Source organism: Mustela nivalis, assembly GCF_964662115.1.
Source record: "Mustela nivalis genome assembly, chromosome: 2".
Lineage (NCBI taxonomy): Eukaryota > Metazoa > Chordata > Mammalia > Carnivora > Mustelidae > Mustela > Mustela nivalis.
The window spans coordinates 86,460,335-86,480,938 of NC_139021.1; the positions used below are offsets into that span (position 1 = coordinate 86,460,335).

A 20,604-nucleotide genomic window follows, 5' to 3' on the forward strand; every position below is an offset into this window, starting at 1 on the left:
ATCTGTGATGTTCTTTTTGGGAGGCTGTTAAATCTTCTGAATCAGAATGTGGATTTTAACCAGATTCCTTATAGAGTTCAATGCACATTAATGTTTGAAGTTCTCTGCACTACCTCTTTTTTACCCCCCAGGATTTTATTCATTTATTTGAGAGAGAGAGAGAGCAAACATGAGCAGGGGAAAGGACAGAGGAAGAAGCCGGTTCCCCTCTGGTCAGGGAGCCCAACCTTGAGATCATGACTTGAGCTGAAAGCAGATGCTTAACCTGCTTAGCTAACTGAGCCACCCAGCTGCCCTGCCCTACATTGACTCAGTCTCCCTATTGTTATTTAAATTTTCTGTTCTTCATCAAGTGCTTTAATGGAGACAGTACACCTGGATATTATAGCCTTAGTTTTATCTTAACTGCTTGATCTTTCCTTGCTAAAGGAAATGAAATTACCACAACATTGAAGATTCAGAATTTGAACTAAAGTGTTTCAGACTTAAGTCTCAAACGAGACTTCAGAATGTTATAGGATATAACGATTTTTGCTTTGTGAGTGATCACTGGCACTATTTTTTACCTGAAGTTAATGTCTAACATGGGATACCCATCTGTGCTCTCTGTCACCAGGGTCATTAGTATACCTCAGGAAGGCGGGGTGTATTGATTTATGAGCCTGGGAGCAGAACAGCCGTGCCTTCTGTTTTAGATCAAATCATCTGAAGATGAATAAAATCTGCTACTCTAGCACATACCCCCTTTTGATTGTCTAACATTTTATAAGAATATAAATTTGAAGGTAATTTGTTATTCTATAGCCTTGTTGAGGAGATGGACAGAATTGGAAGCATGGTACAGGGGCTGAACCAACAGACTCATGTTTTCTTTTTGTTATTCATTGGATTGACTTTCTCCTACTTGGTTGTTTTGTTTTATATTATTTTTCTTTGAAAAGTGAGGTTTTTTTGAAAGGTGGAAGCTTTACCTTAACATCATTGATTACTAAGAAAAAGTCCTTTAAAATTCCACTGTATTAGAATGTTGTCTGGTGCCAGTTTATATTTAATTTATCCTATAGACATTTGGTATTTTCTTCAAGTTTACAGTAGAAGACATTAACAAATAAATGATTCTTCCAATTATCTTGTGTCTTAAATAGCTATTTTAATGTTAGCAAGTAGTATGAAATCAGCAAATGTCATTTCCATCTAGAATTAAAATTTTCTTCTGCTTTCTTTTCTTCACAACACATTGGAAAAATAAAGACCCCAACATTTGCTATAGGTACTCCCAACTGACCAAGAGAGACAACCCCAAACAAAAACCGAAACACAAAAACTGGGAAATATCAAAAGTGAGGGGTGTCTCCTTAGTCTTACCTTTGGTCTCATTTGGGCTTTTAGATAGTATACCTTTAAAGGCACTACTTTGTTTCATTTTTAATGAGATGAAAAAAACGAAGTGGAGAAGCATTTTGTGGGTCTCATTTTCCCTTTTACAAATTGATAATGTTGTTTAAATACCTTCCTGGAACTGGATGATGCCCTATGGTTCTACTTATATTTCAGAATTCATTAAACTTGAGGAAAAACTCGAGATTACTCACCCACAGAAAACTCTATTGATTCTAAAATGTGTGCTCTTGGGATGCCTGGGTGGCTCAGTTGGTTAAGCAACTGCTTTTGGCTTGGGTCATGATCCTGGAGTCCTGGGATCGAGTCCCACCTAGGGCTCCTTGCTCAGTAGGGAGTCTGCTTCTCCTGCTGACCTCTCTCCTCTCATTCTTGTTCTCTCTTTCTCAAATAAATGAATAAAAATCTTAAAAAATTAAAAAAAAATACAATGTGTGTTCTTGGTGCTTTGGATTGCCTATTAGGCAAGTGCTTCAGATTTTGCCAAAATTTTGTTCTTTTGAGAAACATTGTCTCTCCATTTTCAAATAGGCAGTTATCAACTGCCTATTGTGGTAAATAAGATAGTCACTGTCCAAAAAAACTTGTTAAAGCTTATCTGTTAGATTTTACTTCTGCTATCCTATTCTCTGATATGTATATATTTTCAAAGATATTATTTATTTATTTGATAGAGAGACAGTGAGAGAGAGCATGAGAGGGGAGAAGGTCAGAGGGAGAAGTAGACTCCCCATGGAACTGGAAGCCGGATGCAGCACTCGATCCAAGGACTTCAGGATCATGACCTAAGCTGAAGGCAGTTGCTTATCCAACTGAGCCAGGCAGGAGCCCTAATACGTATATTTTAATGTTTCCTTGATGTCCTGATGTTTTGTTCTCCCACTTGTCTAAATTAAAAAAAAAAAAAAAAAGATTTTTTGAGATAATTATAGTTCAGATGTGGTTGTAAGAAATAGTAGAGAGACAAATAGTAGAGAAACAGTATACCAGTTACCCAGTATCCCCTAATGGTAACATCTTGCAAATCTATGTATCACAATAGCATGATGAGGAAACTGACATGGATATAGTCCATGCTTGTCATTCAGACTCTGCCAGTTCCAAATGCAGGCAATTCTGTGTGTGTGTGTGTGTGTGTGTGTGTGTGTGTGTGTGTGTGTGTTTAGTTCCATTCGGTTTTATCACATGATAACAGTTAAATACAGAATAATTCCATTAGAAGGATTCTTTATTTTCTCCTTCCTTAATTACAGTTATCCCTACCCCTACCTCCGACCACTGGAAATCATTAATCAACAGATTTTAATAATGTCATTTTAAGATTGCTATGTAAATAGAGTTAAAAGTATATAACATTTTAGATGAGCGTTCCATTCAGCAAAATTCCTTTGAAATCTAGCTAAGTTCTGTTGTGTATCAGAATCTCATTCCTCTTTATTGCCAAATAGTGTTCCATATTATGGATATACCATAGTTTAACCATTCACACACTGAAAGACATTTGGCTATTTCCAGTTTGGGGTGTGAATATAGCAGCTGTGAACATGTATATACAGCATTATTGTGAGCATTAGTTTTAATTTATCTAGCATAAATACCAAGTAGAGAAATTGATGGGTCATGTGGTAAGTATATGTTTAGTAATGTAGGACATTACCACACTCTTTTTCAGAGTTGTTGTATTTTACATGCCCACCAGCAATGTAGGAGTGATCCAATTTACCCAAATCTTCACCAACATTTGGTGTAATCACAATCTTATTTTAATTATTTTGATGTCAAAAATCATTTGATTATATTTATGTGGGTCTATTTTTGGGTTCTCTCTTCTGTTTCTTTGACCTGATGTCTCTCCCTCCTCTAAACTGCGCTATCTTGATACTGTAGTATATAGTAAAATCTAACATCTCTTAGGCTGATTGTTCCCATTTTATTCTTTTTCATAATTTTTATACTGTCTTTTTAGCTATTTAGGTCTTATGTCTTTCCATGTATGATTTAGAATAAACTTCTTTATGTCTGGAAAAGGAATCTTACTGGATTTTGATAGTAACTGCATTGAACCAATAGATCAGTTTGGGGAGAAGTGACATCTTGTTATGTTGAATCATCCAATCCACAAACATGGTATGTATTTAGATGTTCACTGATTTTTTAAATCAGCTTTAATAAATATTTTGCAATGTTTAGGATGCAGATCCTATACATGTTTTATTAGACTTACACCTAAGTATTTCATTTTATTTGGAATGATTATAAATGATATTATATTTTTAATTTTGGTTTCCATAAGTTCATGATTGGTATATAGAAATGTAATTATTTTTTATTAATCTTATATCCTGCAATCTCACAAAAATCACTTCTTACTTCTAGGAGATTTACTTATTTATTTTGGTAGATTCCTTAGGATTTTCTATTTAGGCAATCATGTCATTTATGAATAGTGATAGTTTTTTTTTTTTAAAGATTTTATTTATTTACTTGAGAGAGAGACAGTGAGAGAGAGCATGAATGAGGAGAAGGTCAGAAAGAGAGGCAGACTCCCCATGGAGCTGGGAGCCTGATGCAGGACTCGATCCCGGGACTCCAGGATCATGACCTGAGCCGAAGGCAGTCGTCCAACCAACTGAGCCACCCAGGCGTCCCTGAATAGTGATAGTTTTATTTTTTCTTTTCAATCTGTATGCCTTTTCTTTCTTTCTTTCTTTCTTTCTTTCTTTCTTTCTTTCTTTCTTCCTTCCTTCCTTCCTTCCTTCCTTCCTTCCTTCCTTCCTTCCTTCCTTCCTTCCTTCCTTTTCTTCTTCTTCTTCTTCTTCTTCTTCTTCTTCTTCTTCTTCTTCTTCTTCTTCTTCTTCTTCTTCTTTTTCTTCTTCTTCTTCTTCTTCTTCTTCTTCTTCTTCTTCTTCTTCTTCTTCTTCTTCTTCTTTTTTTTCCCTTTATCGCACTCGCTAGAACTTCTGGTACTGTTGTGAATAAAACTGGTGGTGGAACATCCTTGACTTGTTTCCAATATTAGGGGGAACCATTCAATTTTTTTATCATTAAGCACAACGTTAGTTGCAAGATTTTTGTACATGTTCTTTATCAAGAACTTTTCCTCTATATGTAGTTTCTAAAATTTTTTTTTATCATGAATAGATTTTGAATTTTGACAAATGCTTTTTCTGAGTCAAATGAGAAGATAACAATATATGATTCTTTTTCTGTAGTGTGTTGATATGTTTGGTTATAGGGATTGATTTTTTAATGTTGAACCAGCCTCATACACAAACCTGAAATAAACCCCAATTTATCACAGTATGTAATTCCTTTCTATTTTGCTTTATACCATACTTTTGATTTGCTAATATTTTGTCAATAATTTTTGTATCTAAGTTCATGAGACATTGCTCTGTAGTTTTGTCTTCTTGAACTATCTTTATCTAGTTTTGTTATTACAGTGATGTTGGCTTCAAAATAAGTTGGGAGTGTTTTTTAGTTTTCTATTTTCTTGGAGAAGGTTATATAATGTTGCTGTTGATTCTTTTTAAAATGTTAGAATTCTCCAGTGAAACCATCTGTTCCTGGAGATTTAATTTTTGGAAATACCTAAATTAAAAACTCAGTTTCTTTGGTGATCATGGAATTATTCTATTTGTCTAGTTCATGTAGGCTGAGTTTTGGTAGTTTGTGACTTTTGAGGAAGTTGTCCAATTATTTTAAGTTGTCAGATTTATGAATGTAAAGTTCTTTGGAGGTTAGCATGGTGCCAGATGCTGGACATGCAAGAGGTCAAGACAGTTTCTGTCCCTGCTCCCATGGATCTTTTTACCCAGAATTATCAAATAATCAATAATATGTATTATATCTTAGAGAATATATATTATATATTATATTAATAATATATATTATATATAAAATATAGGTGTATATGAGTATAATCATGTCATATAGAACCTTTGTCAGTGAATCATTTGGTCTCTCTGAGATATCTCTTATTAGTTTATCAGTTGAAGAATTAATCATGATTATTCTAATTCAGTATTTTGCATGTGTGATTTCTGGGAGGTTCAGAGCATTCACCTTTTATGTTCTCAGATTTCTACAGTGCTAATTTTGTCAAGTAATACAATTTTGAGTCTCAGTGGGTCCATGCTTAACATTGTCTTTTAATTTTCTTGGAGGTTTTAAAGAACAGAACAGAAAATACTGTCTACACTTGATTTATTAGGTGTTATCTTAGAAAATTCCAGATGGTTTTGTCTGGTATTTTGGCCTCATATTTAGAGAAATACTTGTTTGAAGTTGCTAGGCTGGATGCCTACTTATACTGTCTGTGTCTTTTATCTCTCTCTTATTAAGATGTTAAGATAAGCAGACAAATACTATGCATTGATGTAGATAAGCTGTAAATTCCTAAAGGGTTAGAGATTATTCACCCACTCTGTTGGACTCTCTTTTTTTCAGGTCCCAACTATTATAATAAAATTATTTCCATCATTTTGCAAGAATAAGTGGGACTTAGATAGACCAATTAATCTGGGCTACATGCAGAAAGGAATTTAGGGTATTGAAAGAATTAAGTGTTTTCAGATATGTCCTGTATTTTTTGCTTTAGCTTTCTTTAATTCTTGTTTTTAGTAAGTCACTTAAAAATGAGTTAGCCTGAACTCATTGTTTGTTTATCTCTACTTTTTTTTAACAAACTTAAAAAAAAAAATCTTGAAGCTGTGCGTCCTAAAATAAGAAACTCAGGAAGATGTTATACTATTGACCAAAGCTCTGTTAATATATTGACAGTGAAATATCATGTGGTGTTAGGAATTAGCAGCTCTTTGCTGATATGGTGGCAATACCATTCTTCAGCTTGAAAGACAAACTTTCAGTCAAGGGTGTTTAGTGTTAACCACAAAATAAGTATTTAAGATGTTTATTAACATAAAATGAAATCTTCTTTGCAAATATACTACTTAAAATTCATTTTGAGCCAAGCAAATCTTCCTATAGCTCTTCTTTTATTGTTTCCCTTTATTTGTATTACACCCCCTTTTGCTCCTTTCTTCTTCATGTCTCCTTCTTTTCTGGAAATGAATCACCAGTAATCTTGATTTCTATTTATGGTAAACACAGGGTGTGCAAATCTTTTACTTTTAATGTTCTAAAAACAAAACTTACCCAACTGAGCACTCTTCAGTTACATTTTAACAAGGTCTGTCAATTCTGGATCAGCCCCTGGGGCATGAAGTGGGAGCCAGAGTCTTAAATTACTTTATCGGACTCTTTTGGGGGTGGAAAGGAGAGAAGGGGAAGGAGGAAATACATTACTTATCTATATCCTTCAGTAGCCGAATGAAATTTGTTTTGTAATACCAAGCAAGGCCAATTCAGGATTTTCCTTTTCCCCTTGGCCTTAGATTACCCCCAGATTTTGTTCCAAAAGATTTTGGGTATTGTGTTTATGCCACAGGTAATTACTGAGTATGTACTGTGTGGAAGATACTATTCCCAGAATAAAACATGCAAACAGAAATCAGACTCCTATTAAAGCCATTAGGAAATAAACTGATCTAAAAATAGCCACGAGGCATTTATGTTTATAGTGAGCACAGAGCAGTGGATTGTTAAAGCACTCTGGGATCCCATATCAATATTTATTTATATATAAACAATTTATTATAATTATTCACTTTTCTGTCTGCTTCCATTAGACTGTTAGTCCTTAGTGGCAGAGATTTTATCTTAATTATCTTTGTATTTGCAGTATATAGATAATCAATGGTACTTAGGAGACAATTGATCAACTGTTCATAGATGGATTAGAGATTTTCACTCCAAAATAAGGACTATGGTTTGATAAAACCCAGATTATAAAAATAAAGCAATGTGCTGGAATTAAAAATGGGTTCTGAAATTTAGGATGTGTAATGAGGGAAAGAAAAATAAACAAAATTCATAAAAGGTTAATTGATAGTTTATGTTTTATATAAATATCTTATATTTATATATTTATATATAAAATATAAGGAAATATTTTATATTTGTAAAATATTTATATATTATAAATATATTTATGTTTATACTTTAGAGCAGTTTTAGATTCATAGTAAAATTGAGTGGAAAGCACAGAGTGACTGTATACTCCCTGCCTATCCCACAACCTCCCCAACTATCAGCCTCCCAGAGGATCAACATCCTCTTCCAGAATGGTATGTTTGTTATAATCCATGAACCTATATTGACACTTCATTGTCATTCGAAGTCCATAGTTTACATTAGAGTTCACTCTTGATGTTGTATATTCTGTGGGTTTTGAAAAATGTATAACGGTATGGATCCAACCTTAGAGTATCATACAGACTATTTTGCTGTCCTAAAAATCCTTTTTGCTCCTCACCTAGTCACTCCTCTCCAATCCCTGGCAACCACTGATCTTTTTACACTCTCCATAGTCTTGCCTTATCTAGAATGCCATATTGTTGGAATTGTACAGTATGTAGCCTTTTCAGATTTGTCTCTTTGACTTCGTAATATGCATTTAAGTTTCTCCATGTCTTTTTATGGCTTGATAGCTCATTTCTTTTTTATTGTCCCCATTGATTGCATTTACCACAGTTTATCCATTTATCTACTGAAGCACAGTTTGTTTGCATATTTTTGATAACTATTAATAAACTTTCTCTAAATATCAGTGTGCAGTTACAGTGTGGGTATGTTTTCAAGTCATTTGAGCACAAATGCCAGGTCATATAGTAAGAATATGTTTATTTTTGCAAGAAATGCCAAACTATCTTCCAAAATGGCTGCACCATTTGCTTTCTTACCAGCAATGAAAAGAGTTCCTCTTGCTCCAAAATTTGGTATTGTCAGTGTTCTGGATTCTGGACATCCCAGTGGTGGCATATCACTGTTTTAATTTGCAATTCCAAATGACATATATGTTTATCATCTTTTTATATGCTTATTTTCCATCTGTATACTGTTGGGTGAAGTGTTTTTTCAGGCCTTTTGCCCAGTTTTCAATTGGATTATTTGTTTTCACATTGTCAAGTTGTAAGAGTTCTTTGTATGTTTTGGATAGCAATTCTTAATTAAATATGAGTTTTGCAAATATTTTACCTCAATCTGTGGCTTTTCTTCTCAATCTCTTGGCAATGTCTTTTGCAGAACAAAAGTTTTTAAATATTTTTTGAAGTCCAGCTTATCAATTCGTTCATGGATTATGTTTTTGGCATTACATTTAAAAAGTTACCACCAATCTTTTTCACCTATGTTATTTTCTAGGAGTTTTATAATTTTGCATTTTATATTTAGGGCTGTGATCCTTTTTGAACTAATTTTGGCAAAGGATATAAACTCTGTGTCTAGATTCTCCTTCCTTCCCCCTTTCCTTTCCTTTCTTTTCTTCCTTTCCTTGCTTTGCTTTGCTTTCTTTTCCTTCCTTCCTCTCTCCCTTCTTTTTACATGGATATCCAGTTGTTCCAGCACCATTTGTTGAAAAGTCTATACCTTCTTTAATGTATTGTCTTTGCTCTTTTGTCAAAGAACAGTTGATTATAAATTTGTGGGTCTATTTCTAGGTGCTCTACTTTGCTCCTTTATCTGTCTATTGTTTTGCCAATACCACACCATGTTTATTATAATAAACACATTATACTAGCTTTGAGGTTTGGCAGTGTCAGTCATTTGACTTTGTTTTTCCCTTCAGGATTGTGTTGTTTACTCTAGGTCTTTTGCCTCTCCATGTGATTAGAGTCAGTTTTTCAATATCCCCAAAATAACTTGCTGGGATTTTGACTGAGATTGTGTTGAAACTATAGACCACGTTGGGAAAAATTGACATCTTGACGATTTTGAGTCTTTCAATCCATAACTGTGGAATATCTCTCTATTTAGTTAGTTAGTCTTTGATTTCTTTCATCAGAATTTGATAACTTCCTGGTACACCCCGGTGGCTCAGTCTGTTAAGTATCTGCCTTTGGCTTGGGTCTTGATCCCAGGGTCCTGGGATGGAGCCTCGCGCAGGGCTCCCTACTCAGTGGGGAATCTGTTTCTCCCTCTCCTTCTGCTCCTGCTTCCCACCTGTATTCTCTCTCTCTCATTCTCATTCTCACTCTCTCTCAAAAAAATAAATAAAATCTTAAAAAAAAAGAGTTTGACAATTTTCTTATATAGATCTTGTAGATATTTTGTTATACCCAAGAATTTAATTTTGGGGGTGCTAATGTAAATGGTATAGTTTTAAATTTCAAATTCCACTTGTTTATTGCTGGTATATAGGAAACTGATAGACTTTTGTATATTAACCCTATATCCTGCAGTTTAGTTGTAATTGATTATTAGTGCCAGGAATTGTTTAGTCAATTTTTTCAGATTTTCTACATAGTCACGTGATCTGTGCTTGTGTTGACTTTTAAAGGAAGGATGGAAAAGCTTTTCTGTTTGCATAGGGAAGTTTATTTTTAACTAAGTGCCTCTCCATTGAAGATTGTCTACAAACATGCTTATTGTAGAGTACAATGCATAGGTTTTATATATGTCCTTTAGGAGTACTGAATAACCCCTCACTGGTTATTTTTTAACCAGTTACCCCCACTTTTGCTAAGATTGGTACTATGTTTTGAAGATGTTATCAAATACAAAATTCTTAAATTTGTTCTTTAAAGATTTTTTTATTTATTTGACAGAAAGAGAGAGAGAAAGCCCGGGTAGGCAGAGCAGCAGATATAGGGAGAGGGAGAAGCAGGCTCTTCACTGAGCAGGGAGTTTGATGCAGGGCTCAATCCCAGGACCCTGGGATTTTGACTTGAGTCGAGTCGAAGGCGGGTGCTTAATTGACTGAGTCACCCAGGCATCCCACAAAATTCTTAAATTTAATTCTAGTATTAAGTACATAAGGTGAAAGAATAAATATTGAGCAGACTAAATCTGAAGATCTAAGTGGCTTTCTTAAGCAAATTCATGAACCTGGCATCATCTTATCTAGCATGTAGAGGGGATCTTTCAGGAGTTGTACAAAATGGAAGGCTTTTATAGGAAGGAGGGTTGGGAAAGCAGTTATTAACAAAAGAAAAGAAAGGATTGTTTCAGGCAAGGTCTTAGGGGTAAGGGCAGGGAGTCTTATTATGCAGATTACCTCATCTTCCTTTGGGCAATGGAAAGGGCCCATGTGACAGATTACCTCACTTACCAGAAAATTCTAGATTGATTGGCTTAAAATTTCACTCCTGGGGAGGTTAAAAATGCAATTAAGTCTTGGTTTGCTATCCTGGGGACAAGTGACTCCACCTTGTGGCTGTAGTTTTCTTTTTAAGAAAGATAAAATGTTTTAGCTGACTATATCATAGATCTTTTGCAAGGGCCAAATAAAATACCACACAATAGCCAAGGTGAACTTTTAAAGACAGAAATCCCTTGCTTAAAACTCTCAAGGCAGCTTCCTCTGGGGCTTAGGGTGAAGTTTAGTATGCCTTCATGGTCCAGGGGCTTTGTCTGATTTGGCCTTGACCCATCCCCCAACTTTATCCCCTATCTCCCTGCTGCTTTCTGTTCTCCCAGGACCCAACTTCTAGTTTGCCTTAGGTTGCTGAGTCACTGCTTGGGAAGGCCAAACTTCTGTTTTTCAAAATGATGGCTCCTTTTTGCTACAGTGACTTCTTTATTGTCTCCTTCTTAGTGAGATATTTCTGACACCCGCCCCTGCCCCCCTGGGAGGTTAGTCAGCATCCATGGCCACCTTTTGTCAGTGGTTGTCACATCTATCATTATTGTTATGTCTTCCTCTTTAGGTGCCTAGCACTTTCCAGTATGTGATTTTTTTTTTTTTTTTTTAGATTTTATTTTTTTATTTCACAGACAGAGATCATGGGCAGGCAGAGAGACAGGGAGAGAGAGAGAAAGGGAAGCAGGCTCCCTGCTGAGCAGAGAGCTGAACCCTGGACTGGGGGGGGGTGCTCATCCCAGGACCCTGAATCCTGACCTGAGCTGAAGGCAGAGGCTTTAACCCACTGAGCTACCCAAGCACCCCTCCAATATCTGATATTGTTTTTTTAAAGCTATTAACTTGCTTTTCTATTATCTGTACATTTTCCACCATTACATGTGTTCCAAGAAAGTTGGAAAATTTAGGGATCATGTTCTTGTTGTCTCCCTTATCAGAATACCCAAGGTCATATGGTAAATCTTTGTGGCAGAAATAAATGGACATTCACTATAAATATGACAAAGATACTAAGTCTTGCAGAAACTGAGTGTGACATTATTACAAAACGTAGAAGATGTAAAGGGGGAAACATATATACATGTATGTATTTTTTTTTTTTTTTGGTTATTGCCTTTTAGTGGCTTTTGATATCCTTTTTTTAGGGGGGGGCTCATAATATACATGTGATCACTCACTATTTCTGCTCTTGGTTAAGCACTGAACCTGGGACAGCTTTTGAAGGAGTGGGCTACCTTCTGTGTCCAGTCAGAGATACCACTGGGAGCTACAGGGCTGTTCTTTAACTCCAGTTTTAAATGATTTCTAAGGCTTCCCATATGCCTTAAATGATAATTTGTGAAATTATGTTCAACTTTTAAGTTATCTGTAAAACATTAGTTAATTGTAAGTATGATAAACTCAGGTGAGAAAATAGCTCTTTGATTAGCAACAACCTAGAGAATGACTAAAGCCATTTATCAGACATTTGTATCAGGAAGACTTTTAGTGTCAATATGACTAAATTATAGTTTTATATAAATAGATGGATGATAGGCTAGAACACCGGTTAGGTACAGTTGACCACTCCTTATAAATACATTGGTATTGCAATAAAATGGCTAGGGAGGGATTTTTTCTACAGAGCCACGTGGTGGGTCTATGATAAGATTACAGGTTTTATTAGACTTGATCTTTGCCACAAATCTATCTATTTAAGAAAAGATGAAATATATAAGCTTGATTTAAAATCTAGAAGTTGGTTTTTTTTTAATAATCTGTATTTACTTTGTAAATATACATTTTTTTCTTTTTAGAAAATAGATAAGGATTAAAAAGGGGAAACAAATTGGTAGTTGGATGTTATTACTATTCATTTCCTTTGTATTGTCCAGCTATTTAGTGTTCATAAAAATTAGTTCTACCACATACACTGATTGTAGCTGGAAATATAAGATCAGTTATTATGGAGGCTCATTGTGCCTCATATTGTGTGGTTATGGGAAGTTTGTTTGGATGTATGTGCCATTTGTGAGACTTATTCTGATCTAAAAGTATGACAAAACAGGGGTGCTTGGGTGGTTCAGTGGGTTAAGCCTCTGCCTTCCACTCAGGTCATGATACCAGGGACCTGGGATCATTGGGCTCTCTGTTCTTCCCCTCACTCTCTCTCTGCCTGCCTCTCTACCTGCTTGTGATCTCTCTTTCTGTCAAATAAATAAAATCTTAAAAAAAAAAGTATGACAAAACAAATATTTAATTTTTGCTGAGTTACTATTTGGAATTTGTTGCTAATAATGAATCTTGCCGGAAGCACTTAGTGTTTAAAATATTAAAAAAATTTTAAGAAATAGAGTAAATGTGTAAAATGTAAGAGGACAAAATTTTACCTTTATCTTTTTTTTTCTTATTTCTTTATATTCCTTAAATAAATCCTTGGATTTTTCTATTTTTATAAGTGATCCTGCAATAGCAGATAATTTTAAAATCTAGCATTACCATGAATAGAAACATTTTTATAGTACTGTGCATTATTGGGAATGTTTCATATTAACCTATGTATTGTTACAGTGGGATATGGTACAAAAGCTTATGGACCCCTACTGTGTACCAATAGTCTGGAACAGTTTTATGTGTGTTCTCAGTTCAGTTTTAGTGTGTTCAGTTGTAATATGATCCATGAATTAAAATAAACAAAACAAAATGCTGTGTTCTTTGGTAAAAGCAACATTATAAAGCATTTGGGATCAGCATTTGGCGTTTTTAGGCAAACTCTGTCTTGTTCCTAGTCCATACTTATTATATGCTTATTTTCTGGCATTTCAGGAAACATTTCTTTTTTGATGCAAAATATTTCTTTTAATTTGTACTTTATTGAGGAGCACCTGGGTAGCTCAGTTAGTTGAGTGTCTGACTCTTGGTTTTAGCTCAGGTTGTGATCTTAGGGGCATAGGATCAAGCCCCATGTTGGATTCTGAGCTGGACATGGAGCCTGCTTGGGATTCTCTATCTCCCTCTGCTTCTCCCCCTAACTCCCTAGTTGTACTTTCTCTCTCTCTCAAAAAAAAATTTAGTACTATATAGAGATCATTTTATAAGTGTGAATGGACTAGTTAAACTCTCACTCAAGGTGAGCTTAACCTCTTGGATAGAGGAAGGCTAGACACAGGTAATGGTTGTTCTCTCATTCATGAAATTAACAGAGTTCTCCTTAAACTATAAGAAAAGAGTCAAAAATCTTTAATAATCCTAAGAAGACTTTTCTGGGTCTGAAAGTCTAGTATTACTTTGTGATGTATTTCAAACCGAATATTCTAAAAGGGTGGCAAATAAAATCAAACTTTTTATTTTTTCAAATGGCAATTTCTTTTAATGACTAAGTGCTATGAAAATGTTAGAAGAATTCATACCAAATACATCAGGTTTATGAATTAGTTCAACTTTTGTTTATCTTAGGTTAAGCCTTTTACTGCTTTAAGTATTATTTAATGTTGTATGAATCTGTTAGCTTATAACCTAGACTAAGTTAAAGAGTGATTCAAAGTAATTAATTAAAAAAAAAAGAGTGATTCAAAGAACAATGATTAATTAACAAAAAACCTTATGTGCAGGCGGGAAGACCTGTCTTCTTTACTTTCTGACTCTCGTTGTGAGGTCACACCTGCCTTTTCCTGGTCACAGGTGATTTCCCTAAAAGCAAAGAGGCCTAGAATGGGAGGTGAGGTAGGTATGTGGGCACCTTAATAATCCCATTTTTCTGAGGCTCACCAGACCCTGAGCTAGAGGAGCATAGGTACTCCACTCATTAAGAAATTTTAGCCCAAAGGTACACTCTATGCTGGGCCATAGGGATAATGGAGCTCAGCACTGCTCACCTTGGAGCTCCTTTTAGTGGGAGAAATGGACTAGTAAAGCACTGATTTGATTGTGGGGATAAAAAAAAAGAATTTCAGGAGATTGAAGATAATTTTAAGCAATCCTTCTTTTACGGAAAGCTGAGACTCAGAGTTCGAAGTGATTTACGCTACGTCATTAGTTACTGATTGCACTGAAACCGGATGAAGCATTTTTTTTTTAAAGCCAATAAAATAAACTTATGATTTATATTTTATCTATATTTGAATATTTGTCTGTTGACTATTTAGTTATGTTTGAGTATTTACTGTCCACACTCATAAGAAACAAAAAAATTATAAAGTGTATTATTCAATGAAACTGGACTCTATCCCCAGCCAACATGTTCTTCAGCTGTCCCCTCTCTCCTAGGACTTATAATTCATGCCTGGGAGCACTTGGTAATACTGATATTATGACAACTCAGCAGCTAATGGAGCATGGCACTCCAGGCGCCAGAGGTAGAGTGTTCACCTCTACTGATAGGGCAAAGCACACAGCTCCTGGGAAGAAAAGAGAACATTTTGCCCTTGAACATGTTCATGAAACCTCCTATTTGGGAAAAGCAACTTTAACAAGTTGCTTTGAAAAGATAAACCTTTTGTCGCTAGGTTTATCATAAAGCAGTAAAATAAGTGGTGTTTGGAAAAATGCTTATAAAAACAATTAGGATTTTTAATATATTTATTTCATATATTTTTCTCTTTACTTCAAGTATTACTCATAATAATGTAGCTTTTATTTCTAACTCTGGTATTTTTTGTTGATGAGAAAGGTAAACCTGTTAATGACTTGCTTAACGTGGCACGTGTCTTATTCTGGCTGCGAGTGGTTGGCACTGCACCATGAGGAAACAGTACTGTTGGTTCTCCAACAAACACTAACAGAAGCTTGATATTTTCAGGCCATCGCATTCATGGACATAGAAAAACGTTAAACGATCTTTGTCTTCAAGACCTTATAATATGGCTGAACACAAAAATACTGAGAAATAAGGAATAAACAGAATTTATATTAAGTCCAAAGAACATGGGAGGAGCCTGGAAGAGTTAGAGAAGTCTGGTTCCTTGGTGAGATGAGCCCTTGTGAGTGATTGCTGGAGAAGGAGCTGGGCAGGAGATGAACAGAGAGATGTGTACATTCTAATCAATTGTAGAAAAAGGCAGGAAACTGGTAGTGCTCACAAGGTTAGGGTGGGGATGATCCCTAGGTGATGAAAGGATGGTCAGGGAGCTATGCGTTTTCTGAGAAGTTTTCCTGTCTCCTCTGGGCTTCTTCTCACCTTTACCTACTGTAGGTGGACTTTGCTGGTGCTGGTCCTGCCATTTTACCACCTAAGAAGTACTGTTCCTGGCAGTCTTGACAAGTGGCCTACTTTCAAAGGGCAGGCACTCTCTCCATAGGTAAACATAACTTCAGGTTTTTTGTTTTTAAATATTTTATTTATTTATTTGAAAAAGAGAGAGAGAACAGGAAGCAGAGTTAGGGTAGAGGAAGAAGCAGGCTCCCAATGGAGCAAGTAGCTTGATGTGGGACTTGATCCCAGGACCCTGGAATCATGACTTGAACCAAAGGCAGATGCCTAACCAACTGAGCTATCAGTCTCCCCTCAGTTTTTATTGAAAATGTTCTTCTTGAGATATGCTTTTCTCTTGCCTTCTACAATACCGTGTGCTCACTATTAGCCACTTCATAGAACAAATGTCTATGTTGTGGCAGGCATTGTTCAGTGACAGGAGAGCATGATGGAGAACCAAACATGTGGGATCGTTGTTCTCTGGGAGCTCTGGACATCCTTCTCTATCTCCTAAACAACAGTCTTACTCGAGAGTTTCCCCAAATAGCCATTTCCAGCACCAAACTCTCATCCGAACTCTGATCAAATATATTCAACTACCTTGTCCACCTTTGCTTAGATGATATACTCAACAGATCACAAACCAAAATAGCAGTTTTACATACTTTTTACCAAACCTGCTCCTTTTGGTGATTTCTCACAGGTAGGGGAGTCACCCCACCATCCAGTAATAGGCTAAGAGAACATCGTCCTACTTGGTCCTTTCCTCTATCTTTTTCTGGACCCCTTGCCCCCAAGACACACACATGCATATATATATTTGGTTCAACCATTGAACTCTCACCTGTCACCATGTGTCCCCTCACTGCCATTATCTTAGTTTTCTTGTGGTTCCTGCCTGACTCCCTGTTACAAAATTTATTTTTTTCCAATTTATTTCTCTAATTATCAAGAGTAAACTTTTTGTAAAAATAGCTCTGATTATGCCACTTCTCTGTTTAATGTTTTCAGTGGCTTCCTCTTGCCCTCAGGAAAATGTCCAGGCCATTGTTGACTGGATGCTGCATGCTTCTCCATCCCTGCCCACCATGGCCTACCTCCCCACAGCAGCTATACTGCTAGTGAGCCCATTTGGTTCTGTGGCTGAGACTGCCCATAGTGAGTTTCTCTCCTCAATCCTTTGCTGGTATTCTGGGCAGGTCAGTTGCTTCAGGGCCTGCTTCTACCATCACCTGAGTGGTTCTGAAGCTAAGATCATCTTAACAGAGTCACTAATTGTCAGCTTTACCTTTTAGATAATAAGTTTTGGGAGGGCAGTGTCTGTGTCTATTTTTTGCTTTCCTTATTATTATTATTACTGTTGTTGTTGTTGTTGTTTTATCGTTCATTGTATCTGTGAGGCATGAAGAAGTTAGGAATAGTGAATTAAAGAGTCTGGCTTTGAATTCGGGTCAATTTGACTCTCACGTTGTGGTCTGTCCACCACACCACAGCGTCCCTCTGTCTTCCCTAAGTTAACCTAACACTGGTTGAGAAGATTAGGATTTTTTTGGATACTATTCAAAAGGGAGACTAGTTTCCTCACACCAAGCATTTCTGCAACACCACCTGGGTATCCCACAATTCAATTCAGTTCTAATAGGATTTACCTGGAGATAGTGTCATATCCACAGGTTAGAGCTCAGTAGCACAGGACTGCCCTCTACCCCCACTTCAGATAACAATTGCAAGTCCAGGTTGTCCCCTGTGCTTTGGACTGACTAGCTATAAACTAGAGGTTCCCACAATTGCCTTCTCAGATATGATTACCTTGCTAGAACAGCTCATGGAACTCCGGAGAACAGTTTACTTACTTAATTACCAGTTTGTTATAAAAACATATAACTTAGAAACAGTCAAACAGAAGAGATGACCAGGGCAAGGTATGGGAAACATAGAGCTTCTGTGACCTCTTCAGAAGCATCATCCTCCCAGCATCTCCATGAATGTTTCAACACAGAAATTCTCTGAACCCTCTCCTTTTGGTTTTTTTTGGAGGCTTTATTACACAGGTGATTGATCAAATCATTGACCATTGGTGGGATTAATTCAACTTCCTGCCCATCTCTTCTCCCTGGAAGTGGGTGGTAGGTAGTAGAGGGCTGAAGGGATGGTGCTGAAAGTTCCAACCCTCTAATTACATGATTGGCTCCCCTGGCAACTAACCCTCATCCTTAGGAGCTTTCCAAAATCACCCATTAATATAAACTCAGGTGTGGCTGCAAGGGGTTTGCTATAAATAACAAGACACTTTTTTCCCCCTTTACTACTGTGGAACTGTTATTGGCCTGTAGCTATTTGAGGACAAAACACCAAATATATATTTTTTAAATATATATTTTATTTTATTTCTTTTCAGTGTTCCAGCATTCATTGTTTATGGAGCACACATATTGCTCCAAATAATGCATGCCCTTTTTAATACCCATGACCAGGATCACCCACCCCCAACCCACTCCCCTTCAAACCCTCAGTTTGTTTCTCACAGTCCACAGTCTCTCCTGGTTTGTCTCCTGTCTGATTTCCCCCAACTCACTTTTCTTCTCCATCTCCCAATGTCCTCTGTGTTAATCCTTATGCTCCACAAGTAAGTGAAACCATGCGATAACTGACTCTGCTTCACTTATTTCACTCAACATAATCTCTTCCAGTCCCATCCATGTTGATACAAATATTGGGTATTCATCCTTTCTGATGGAGGCATAATACTCTATTGTATATATGGACCATATCTTCTTTATCCATTCTTCTGTTGAAGGGCATCTTGGTTCTTTCCACAGTCTGGTGACTATGGCCATTGCTGCTATGAACATTGGGGTGCATGTGGCAACTTCTTTTCACTACATCTGTATCTTTGGGGTAAATACCCAGTAGTGCAATTGCAGCATCATAAGGTCTATTTTTAATTTCTTAAGGAATCTTCACACTGTTTTACAAAGTGACTGCACCAAGTTGCATTCCCACCAACAATGTAAGAGGGTTCCCCTTTCTCCAACACATATTGTTTACTGTTTTGTAGCAACATGGATGGACTGGAAGAGATTATGCTGAGTGAAATAAGTCAAGCAGAGAGAGTCAATTATCATATGGTTTCACTTATTTGTGGAGCATAACAAATAACATGGAGGATAAGGTGAGTTAGAGAGGAGAAGGGAGTTGGGGGAAATTGGAAGGGGAGGTGAAACATGAGAGACTATGGACTGTGAAAAACAATCTGAGGGGTTTGAAGTGCTGGGGGGTGGGAGGTTGAGGGAACCAGTTTGTGGGTATTAGAGAGGGAACAGATTGCATGGAGCACTGGGTGTGGTGCAAAAACAAGGAATACTGTTATGCTGAAAATTAGAAAAAAAAAATAAAAAAATTAAAAAAAATTATCTATACTGCCTAGAGCCATCTACACTTCCAATGCCATCCTGATCAAAATTCCACTGGCATTTCTCAGAGAGCTGAAACAAATCCTAAAATTTGTGTGGAACCAAAAGAGACCTGAATTGCTAAGGAAATGTTGAAAAAGAAAAACAAAACTGGGGGCATCACGTTGCCTGATTTCAAGCTTTACTACAAAGCTCTGATCACCAAGACAACATGGTACTGGCACAAAAACAGGCACATAGACCAGTGGAACAGAGTAGAGAGGCCAGATATGGACCCTCAACAGTCAACAAAACAGAGGCAACCCACAGAATGGGAGAAGATATTCACAAATGACAGTACAAACAAAGGGCTAATATCCAAGATCTATAAAGAACTCCTCAAACTCAACATACAAAAAACAGATAATCATGTCAAAAAATGGGCAGAAGTTATCAACAGACACTTCTCCAAAGAAGGCATACAAATGGCTAACAAACAGATGAAAAAATGTTTGTCATCATTAGCTATTAGGGAGACTCAAATCAAAACCACATTGAGATTCCACCCTATACCAGTTAACATGGCCAAAACACCAAATATTTAACAAAAAAACTCTTCCATTGCTTTTATCACTTAAGAAATTCCATTGTTGGGCCCCTGAGGGGCTTAGTTGGTTAAGTGTCCCAGGATCTCAAGATCTTGGGATCCAGCCCCTCGTCAGGCTCCCTGTTTGGAGGGGAGCCTGATTATCCCTCTGCCCCTCCCCCTGCTCATGGTCATGCATGTGCTCTCTCTCTCAAATAAGTAAATAAATAAAATCTTAAAAAAAAAGAAAAGAACAACAAAAAAGAAATTCCAGTGGTTTTAGGAGCTGTGTGCTAGGAACAGGACAAAGATTGAATACATATTTCTTCTTATAAATTACAGTATCACAACTATAGAAATGAATTCTTGAATGTGAAGAGTTGTTTTAGTTTTCATGGTCTGTGCTCATTTTCAGGGCTTGGTAAAACTTGTCAGACTGCAATTTTGAGGCACTTGCCTGCTGTTCGAAGATAGTCTAAAGATTGTAGTGCGAATCTGGGTGGAAACTTTTTGTTTCAGGGCTACTTTTTGCCCTGCAGTCTGAGGGGTCTGATGGAGTCTCATCTGGCTTTGTTGTCTTTGAGATATTAGCTTTGGCTCTCTCAGCCGGTTGCCATCCAGAAGCTTCCTTCAGTGCATAGACATCCAGGGCCATAATGAGACAAACTTCCGAAGAAACTGAGATTTGACTTTTGTTTGTGAGTGACTGTGCTCAGTCTTAGTTTATTTGGTAATACTGAACACCTGTTCTTATCTGCATGTTCTTGGGGCCCTTAGTATGAAATTACTTAGGGCCAGCAGGGAGCTGGCAGCAAGAGGAAAAAATACTGTGACAAATATCTTCCTGTTGGAATATGTA

The 20,604-nt window shown here is 36.6% G+C and overlaps 1 protein-coding gene across 1 annotated transcript in view; it reads left to right on the forward strand.

The window, feature by feature from the left end:
• Window positions 1-20,604, forward strand: part of PXDNL (peroxidasin like) — a 500,679-nt gene that overhangs the window by 93,265 nt on the left and 386,810 nt on the right. The window lies entirely within an intron of this gene.